The sequence below is a fragment of the Moschus berezovskii genome, chromosome 8 (assembly GCF_049115385.1).
Source record: "Moschus berezovskii isolate FMDL1 chromosome 8, NW_MosBer_1.0, whole genome shotgun sequence".
NCBI classification, from domain to species: Eukaryota; Metazoa; Chordata; class Mammalia; order Artiodactyla; family Moschidae; genus Moschus; species Moschus berezovskii.
The window spans coordinates 30,647,166-30,655,986 of NC_142467.1; positions in this window are offsets into that span (position 1 = coordinate 30,647,166).

An 8,821-nucleotide genomic window follows, 5' to 3' on the forward strand; every position below is an offset into this window, starting at 1 on the left:
GTGCAGTCTTTGGGGGAAGTGAATAAATGGACTCGTGAGGGAGCGTGTGACATGTGCTAGAGGTTAGGATTTACCTGTGACCAGGAGCTGATCCCGGGACCTGATTCTTCAGCTTCACCTCTTGCACTCAAGGTGAGGTGGGCTGAGTTCTTTCCATCGCCACTGAAGAACCAGGACTGGGAAGGTGGGCTGTGTGTCTGGGGCTGCGTGCATTTTGTGCCTGCAGGTAGAGATGGTGTATGTTTCTGCACACTCAGATGTGTTGTGTAGTTAGCAGAGCAGGTGGCTGTTGTCTCAGAGGTCCTGGGTGCTGCTAAACTCAGCAAGCAGGTGGCATTCTTTTGCCTCCCCCACCCTTGCCGTGCCCTTCAACAGGGGTGGAAAACAAACAGCAGCAGAGGCACACACACACACACTCCATCATGCTCCTCCCCCTACTTCTTCCACCACCTCCGCCAGCAAAACACTGTGAGACACCTCTTCCAAGGAAACCCTTACATCGGCTCTACAGGTCCCTGGCAGCTCCATGTGCATGCCTGCTAAGTCGCTTCAATCATGTCCGACTCTTTGCAACCCCATGGACTATAGCCCATCAGGGTCCTCTGTCCATGGGATTCTCCAGGCAAGAACACTGGAGTGGGTTGCCATGCCCTCCTCCAGGGAACCTTCCCAACCCAGGGATCGAACCCTCATCTCTTATGTCTCCTGCACTGGTAGGCAGGTTCTTTACCACTAGTGCCACCTGGGAAGCCCCTGCACTGGTGCATGGGACAGCCATGCAGCCATGCACAAGTCCTCACTGCAAAGAAGCACCTGGGGTTGTGCATTAGCTCTCTTGGGCAGTCGTCTCTTTACAGGGAGATGGGTAGGGTGTATTTTAGGAAGAGTCCTGGGAAAGGATTCTGGGCTGAAGATTTGAGTGAAGGATGCTTCTTAGCATGCCAGGAACAACACCTGGGAGGGAGGGAGGGATTCAGGGTTGGGTGGATGGGGAAGCTGGGCTGCAGTGGCATAGGAGCAGTGGCCTGGGCCAATCCTGTTGGCCCTCTGGAGCTGGGATAACTCTTCAGAGATGCTGCTCACCCAGGGGAGCAGCCAGGCCTTTGAAGCTTGGGGTGGACTAGTTCCTGGATGTGAACTCCCACCAGGGTAGGGGATGGTGTGACTGTTCCCGCAGCTCCCTTCAGAGAGGGGGTTCGTGAGCCTTCTGCGGGCAAGTTTCCCGGCCTCGGAAGAACCAGTGCCAGAAAGCTGAAGGCAGGGATCTTCACCTGCAGCACGGTCCAGACCGTATCATTGTCAACTGGTTGCACCCACCCTGAAAATGTGGAAGAATGCAGAAAATGTCCTTTTGTTGCCTAGAAAATCCCATGGATGGAGGAGCCTGGTAGGCTGTAGTCCGTGGGGTCGCTAAGGGTCAGACACGACTGAGCGACTTCGCTTTCACTTTTCACTTTCACACATTGGAGAAGGAAATGGCAACCCACTCCAGTGTTCTTGCCTGGAGAGTCCCAGGGATGGGGGAGCCTGGTGGGCTTCCGTCTATGGGGTCACACAGAGTCGGACACGACTGAAGTGACTTAGCAGCAGCAGCAGCAGCTGTGGCCTGAGTTCTTCGCCTTGGGTGTCCAAGTGCTGTATCCTTGAAGTCAAAGGAGAAAGCTTTCACCTTTGGGTATGTTCTCTACCCCCTTCTCTCTCTCTCTCTTTTTCATGTTGTAAATGGTAGGGCTTCCTTTTTTCTGTTTTTAGAATATAATTTTTATTGGTGTATAGTTGCTTTACAAGGCTGTGTTAATAATAGTGGGTTTCTACTGTACAGCAAAGTGAATCAGCTGTATGTATACATGCATCCCCTCCTTTTTGGATTTCCTTCCCATTTAGGTCACTGCAGAGCACTGAGTGGAGTTCCCTGTGCTGTACAGTGGGTTCTCATTAGTTGCTATTTTATATTCAGTTAGGTCCCACTTTTTGAGCCCCCATGGACTATAACCCACCAGGTTCCTCTGACCATGGGATTCTCCAGCAAGAATACTGGTGTGGGTTACCACGCCCTCCTCTAGGAGATCTTCCTGACTCAGGGGTCAAACCCATCTCTTGTGTCTCCTGCATTGGCAGGTGGGTTCTTTACCACCAGTGCCACCTGGGAAGCCGTATCAATAGTATATGTGTGTCAGTCCTAATCTTGCAGTTACTCCCACCCTCACTTCCTCCTTGGTATCCATATGTTTGTTCTCTTAATCTCTCTCTCTCTTTTATTTTTGGCCTGGCCACATGGCTTGTGGGATCTCAGTTCCCCAACCAGGGACTGAAGGTGGACCATGGAGCACAAGCCCAGAATCCCAACCAGTTGGCCACCAGAGGCGCCCTGCTTAATGAATCTTTGATGTCTTTATCCTTTCTTGTATTCCACTACCCCACCCCACCCCAGTCTCGTGGAAATTTGCTCTCGTGCATGGTGTAGCTATCCCCTCTATGGCCTCTGCCAAACTACCAGTGTGATGTCACTGAACACGGGGTTGGGAAGGACAAGTCATCTTGGGAGCAGGTTCCAGCACCTCCCTGAGTGCAGGAGCAGAGAAAGGGGCTGGGGGTGGGGGCCCTGGGGCCACAGGCAGAGGCCTGGAAGAGCTGGCCTGCTTCCCTCTGCTCTGAGGGCCTGAGCCTGCCTGGGGGTGCAGTGGCTTAGACTTGGTCTCCACCCTGTTTCCCCTCATGCTTTCCCACCCACAGGACGTGCTTCTGATGGGACTCTCTTCCTTTTTGTGCTGGTCCTCAGTTTCCCCTCTGCCAGATCTCTGGCAGGACGACACAGGGGGTTTCCAGCAGGGGTGGGGATTGCAAAGAGCAGGAAAAGGGCCTCCAGGGTGATGCTTCTGCCTTCGCGTATGACAGCTGAGCCCTTGGCAGAGTCCAGGTTCTCTGTCCTGGCATTGTTGAGTTGGTGCTAAGTGCTGAGTTGGGCATTGTGAAAGAGTTGCTACGTGCTATCTTCTGTATCCTGCACTTAACAAGAGCCAGCACGTGGGACTGTGGCATCTCCGTGTAAGAGCTTTACACAGAGTGGGTGTCAGTGGAGTCTCATAACCCCTGCAGGAGACACAGAGCATCATTTTCTCCACTTCACAGAGGAGGAAGCCGGGTCTTAGGGAGCTTGTCTGAGGCTTGGAGCAAGTCCATAGTAGAGCAGGGTTCAACCTCAAGTCACTGATTCCAAAGCTTGTGCCAGAAACCATCTCACTGCACACATTCTCGAGTGCGGAGACTGTCAGCTGTCCCGCCCTACAAGGTCGGAAGCGGAGCACAGTGGCCATCCCACTGCGCTTGTCTGCACAGTCTATATCTGTGCTGAGAGTGATGCCACACAAGCTTCCTGTCTTTCCACGCCAGGGGTTCAGGGACTAAGGACTGGTCTCCGCCCTGAGTCTCCCCTTCTGGGATCCACCACCGAGGAGATACTACTCAGTAGCTAAGTTCATGAGCCAAGTATGGTGAAGAGAATGGATTGCTGCCCCACCTCCCGGGTCCTCCCCTGCCCCGCTAGCTCCCCCTGCTAAAAGGGAGGCAGCGACCTGAACACTGCAGGCAGAGCGGCGGTAGGTCTGTTTGGGTGAGGCGCAGCTTCCAGGGTCCATGCCAGTGATGACCATCAGAGCCATCCCCCAGGGAAAGTGACAGGTGGAGAGGGGGAAGGGACCTCTCAGGGGCCCTCCTCTGGGACCTAGGCAGGATGCTGGGGCCCGAGATGACTGGGTAATGTATTTCCTCCTTCCTCCCCTGTCCTGTTCCAGGAGTCCCTTGAAAAGGGGCATCTGATGGTGATTAACGATTTCCAGTGTTCTCCGGATGGGGCTGGGCATGGTGCCGTGACATCCATGGCATTTCTAGAGAGAATAGGAGTCAGTGTCCATCTGCGCCAACCTGTAAGGCTTCCAGGGTGGCTTGCAGGAGGTGGTGTTTTCCTCAGGAGCACGAGTCTGCCAAGCTGCTGTCCTTTCTACTGTTGTGGGAACCGCCACTGGTCAGGTGTGTCTTGACTCTTTCAGCTCTGGGGGTATACCGGACATCCTGATGCCAGGGACACTGGCATGAAGAGGGAGAAGACGGGCTAGGGAGAGGCATGTCTTCCTTAGTCTGCCCACAAGTGTACAGCAGACCGTGTTTTGAGCGATGGGGGGGAAGGCCCAGGGTCTGCACCAGGTGCTACGACCTGCATGTGTGTGTCTGTTGAATTGCAACACACATTGTGTGTTTGCCTGTGTGCAGGGGGATACGTGGTGTATGCTCAGAGGAGCACGGGTCTGTGCACTCAGGCATGATTTCCAGTGGGGGCCACATGGAGGAAGAACGTGTGTGTGACACACTGCGAGGAGCTGGGGAGGATTACGCGGGTGCCGAGACACTGGGCACGAGCGAAGGCATCACCCAGAGATCGTGGAGTGGTGACTTGCGCTGTGCAGGGAATGCACGCAACTTGGGAGAACGCGGGAACGATGGAACGTGCAGAGCAAAGCGGTGCGTGCAAGAGGAGCGGCACACCCTGGATAAACTTGGGTGAGTACTGACGAATGTCTGCTTAGGGGGAGCTCGCCTGCCTGACCAGGGGGCTGGAGTCTGGGTTGGAGGAGAGATGAGGGAAGGGGTGGGGGGAGGCACTAGAGCCGCACTTCTCAACTGAGGGCATTTCTCCCCACCTCCAGAGGACAGCAGGCCGTGTCTGGAGGTGTTGTTTTGGGGTTGTCACAACTAGGCAGGTCTTCCCAGGTGCTCTAATGGTATAGAACCCACCTGCTAATGCAGCAGACTTAAGAGATGTAGGTTCGATCCCTGGGTCGGGAAGATCCTCTGGGAAATGAAATGGCAACCCACTGCAGTATTCTCGCCTGGGAAATCCACAGACAGAGAAGCCTGATGGGCTAGCCCATGGGGTTGCATAAGAGTCGGATTGGACTGAAGCAGCTAGGCATGCACACAACTATGCATGGGGAGCTATCCAGTGCATAGAAATCACGGATGTTGCTCAGCCTCCTACATGTATAGGGGAGCCCCTCGACAGACCGGCCAACCCTAAGTGTTTGTGGTACTTGGCAGGAGACCCGTGCAGTATAGCAGATCAGAGGCTGATCTGATGGGCAGAACCACCTCTGCTGGCAACGCAGTTGACACTAAGGGGAGGTCCAGCTCCCCATGTGTTGCGGGAGGGAGAGAGGAAGTGAAGGGGCAGGAGGGATGTCTAGCCCTTCTCCATCCCCAGTTCTGCCCAGTGACAGGTTCTCTAGGCTGGTGTTGGGACAAGGTTCCCTGCCTCCACAGAGGACTGGAAAGGCCCATGGTGGGCGGTGGCAGGTGGTGGGGGAGGTGGATAAAAACCTTAGCAGGAAGACTTGATGGGCTTGGTGCCTTTTTGCCCATGAAGTTTCAACCTAGATCTTCCCAATGTGGTACCTGTGCATGTGTTTCTTTCTTTTTAATATTTACTTATTTGGCTGTGCTGGGTCTTAGCTGCGGCATGTGGTATCTAGTTCCCTGACCAGAGATTGAACTTGAGCCCCCTGTACTGGGAGGGCAGAGTCTCAGCCGCTGGACCACCAGGAAGTTCCTATGTCCTTTCTTCCAAATCCGCATCAGCGCTGAATGAACTGTTCCCCCGACCGTGTTCCCACCATGCCCTGCACGGTTCTCTCCCCAGCACTTCTGTGTTGCATTGCGATTGTTGTTTTGTTGGTTGGCGTTCCCCACCAGACTGCTCCCAGATGGCTGTGTTTGTTCATCCTTGGATCCCCAGCCCCTGACCTTGTCAACCAAGCGCCTAAGATGAGCGGGGACGCTTTGTTGACAGAATAGACAAATGCGTGGTTTCAGTGGATACATTAGCAGCTAACATGTTTTTGTCTAAGCACTTATCGTTCCTGGGGGAAACCACCTTTCCCCACTCTTTATGGCCCCAGAGTTCTAATTTTTCCCTCTTGAAGTATAGCTGATTTACAATGTTGTGTTAATTACTGCTGTACAGCAAAGTGACTTAGTTATACACAGTTACATGCATATGTGCCTTTTCATATTCTTTTCCATTATGGTTTATCACAGAGTATTGAATACAGTTTTCTGTGCTATATAGTAGGAACTGTTGTTTGCGCATTCTATTAATATATATACCAGTTTGCATCTGCTAAGCCCAAACTCTCAATCCATCCCTCTCTTACTCCTCCTTCTCCTTGGCAACCACACATGTATTCTCGATGCCCCTGGTTCTTTTTCTGTTTCGTAGTGTGTCATATTTCTGTTCATTTGTGTCATGTATTAGATTCCACGTATAAGTGCTATCATGTGATATTTGTCTTTCTCTGATTTACTTCACTTAATGTGATAATCTCTAGTTTCATCCATGTTGCTGCAAATCTATGGCCCCCGAGTTCTGGTGGGATTTGGGCCAATTCAAGGTCTTCTTTGGGTAGAGGGAAGGTTCTCTGCTGTTTCCACGGGTGCTGCAAGGGTATAGGTTTGGGGTTGTTAGCAGTCATTGTTCCCATACATGGAGAAAGCCTACTTGGGAATAAGGCCACTTCCCATAGGAAGCAGAGGTGGAGGCGGGGCAACGACATCCTTTGAGCCCCTGGATCCAACCGTGTCTGAAGTCAGTCATGCCTTTGGACTTGCCAGTTTTTGCTTCGTGTCAGGGTTCTGACACTTAGCATCACAAGTGCTCTGATTAACACAGTGATGCTGCCTGGGGGCAGAGCCAGTCTGGGATCTTCCTATCATCTCCCCCCCACCCCACTCCAGCCTCCTGCATGAAGTCAGCACCTGGCTGACTTCAACCCATGGGGCAGAATCCTTCTGGCCAATGGCTCCTGCCTTAGAATAAATCTGTGTTTGACTGAGGTCACACTAGGGTGAGGGGTTGTTGAGGGAGGAGCCTGGCAATGAAAATAATGAATGATAATATAATGAGATAGTAGACTGAGAACAGGAGTTGGATTTCCAGACACTAGGAAGGGTCTGTTGTGTTGTACGACTTCATCTGGTCACTTCCTCTCTTCAAACCTCAGTTTCTCAACTGCTCCTGACTGTCTCACTGGGTGAATGTTAAATTCAGATAAGATCAATTAATTTGGGTGAAAGGTTTTTTTTTTTTGAGGTGGACCATTTTTAAAGTCTTTATTGAATTTGTTACAGTATTGCTGCTGTTTTATGTTTTGGTTTTTTGGCCAAGAGGCATGTGGGATTCTAGCTCTCTTGTTCACCTGCTAAGTTGTGTCTGACTCTTTGCAACCCCATGGACTGCAGCAAGTCAGGCTTCCCTGTCCTTTGCTATCTCCCAGAGTTTGATCAAACTCATGTCCATTGAGTTAGTGATGTCATCCAACCATCTCATCCTCTGTCATCCCCTTCTCTTCCTGCCTTCAATCTTTCCCAGCATCAGAATCTATTCCAATGAGTCAATTCTTTGAATCAGGTGGCCAAAGTATTGGAGTTTCAGCTTCAACATCAGTCCTTCCAATGAATATTCAGGACTGATTTCCTTTAGGATGGACTGGTTGGATCTCCTTGCAGTCCAAGGGGCTCTCAAGTCTTCTCCAACATCACAGTTCAAAAGCATCAATTCTTTGGCACTCAGCTTTCTTTCTGGTCCAACTCTCACATCCATACGTGACTACTGGAAAAACCATAGCTTTGACTAGATGGACCTTTGTTGGCAAAGTAATGTCTCTGCATTTGAATATGCTGTCTAGGTTGGTCATAGCTTTCTTTCAAGGAGCAAGCATCTTTTAATTTCATGGCTGCAGTCACCATCTGCAGTGATTTTGGAGCCCCTCAAAATAAAGATGGGTGAGGCAAAGAGAGGTGGTCTGTCCTGCTCAGGCTGGAGCCCTGATGAGGACTATGTAACTGGCCAGGTGATCACCCCTTTCTTTCACTACCCTCCTGAGAACCCGGGTAACGGACCCCATCAAGATCCTTTTATTTCATTCTCTGGGAAGGTGACCACTGGGTAGAATGTTCCTGTGGGGGGTGCAGGCATAGCTTCTTTTCCTCTTGCCTCAGGGTCTGCTAGCTGAGCGCATGCATATTGCTTTCTGTAGTTTATGTGTGAGGTGGATGGAGAGGGAGTGGTGACCTTTGCTCTTTGACAGGTCAAGCTTCAAGACTGGGACCGTGTTTAGCTAATCTCGGGGCAGGGGCTCCACCTTCGGTCCTCACAGGCTAAGAGTAATCATACTTTGTATTGGATGAATAGTCATCCCCATTTGCCAGGCACTAAGCTGGGTGTTAGCTACAGCATCTCCCTGTGAGATGGGATCATCATACCCATTTCAGAGGGAAGAAAAGTGAGGTTTCAGAGGTTAGGTAAAGAGCCAAGGCTGAGTTAGAAAGGGGGGCAGTGGGATTTAAATGGTAAAATACTGTGAAAGGAAAACGACACCATTTTGGGGTTACGGTCTTTGGAGTAGAAAATAAAACTTTAGAGCTTCCCTGGTAGCTCAGTGGTAAAGAACCTGCCTGCTAATGCAGGAGACATGGGTTCCATCCCTGATCTGGGAAGATCCCACATGCCATGGAGCATCTAAGCCCATGTGCCACAACTACTGAGCCTGTGCCCTAGAGCCTTGGAGCTGCAATGACTGAAGCCAATGTGTCTAGAGCCTGTGCTCCTCAACACAAGAAACCATTGCAATGAGTAGTCCCCACTCACCTCACCTCGAGAAAAGCCCGTGCAGCAACAAAGACCCAGCAGAGCCAAATAAACACATAAAATTATTTTAAGAAAAAAAAACATTTTAAATCCCAATTTTGTACTTGCCAAGCACTTTGTATTTAT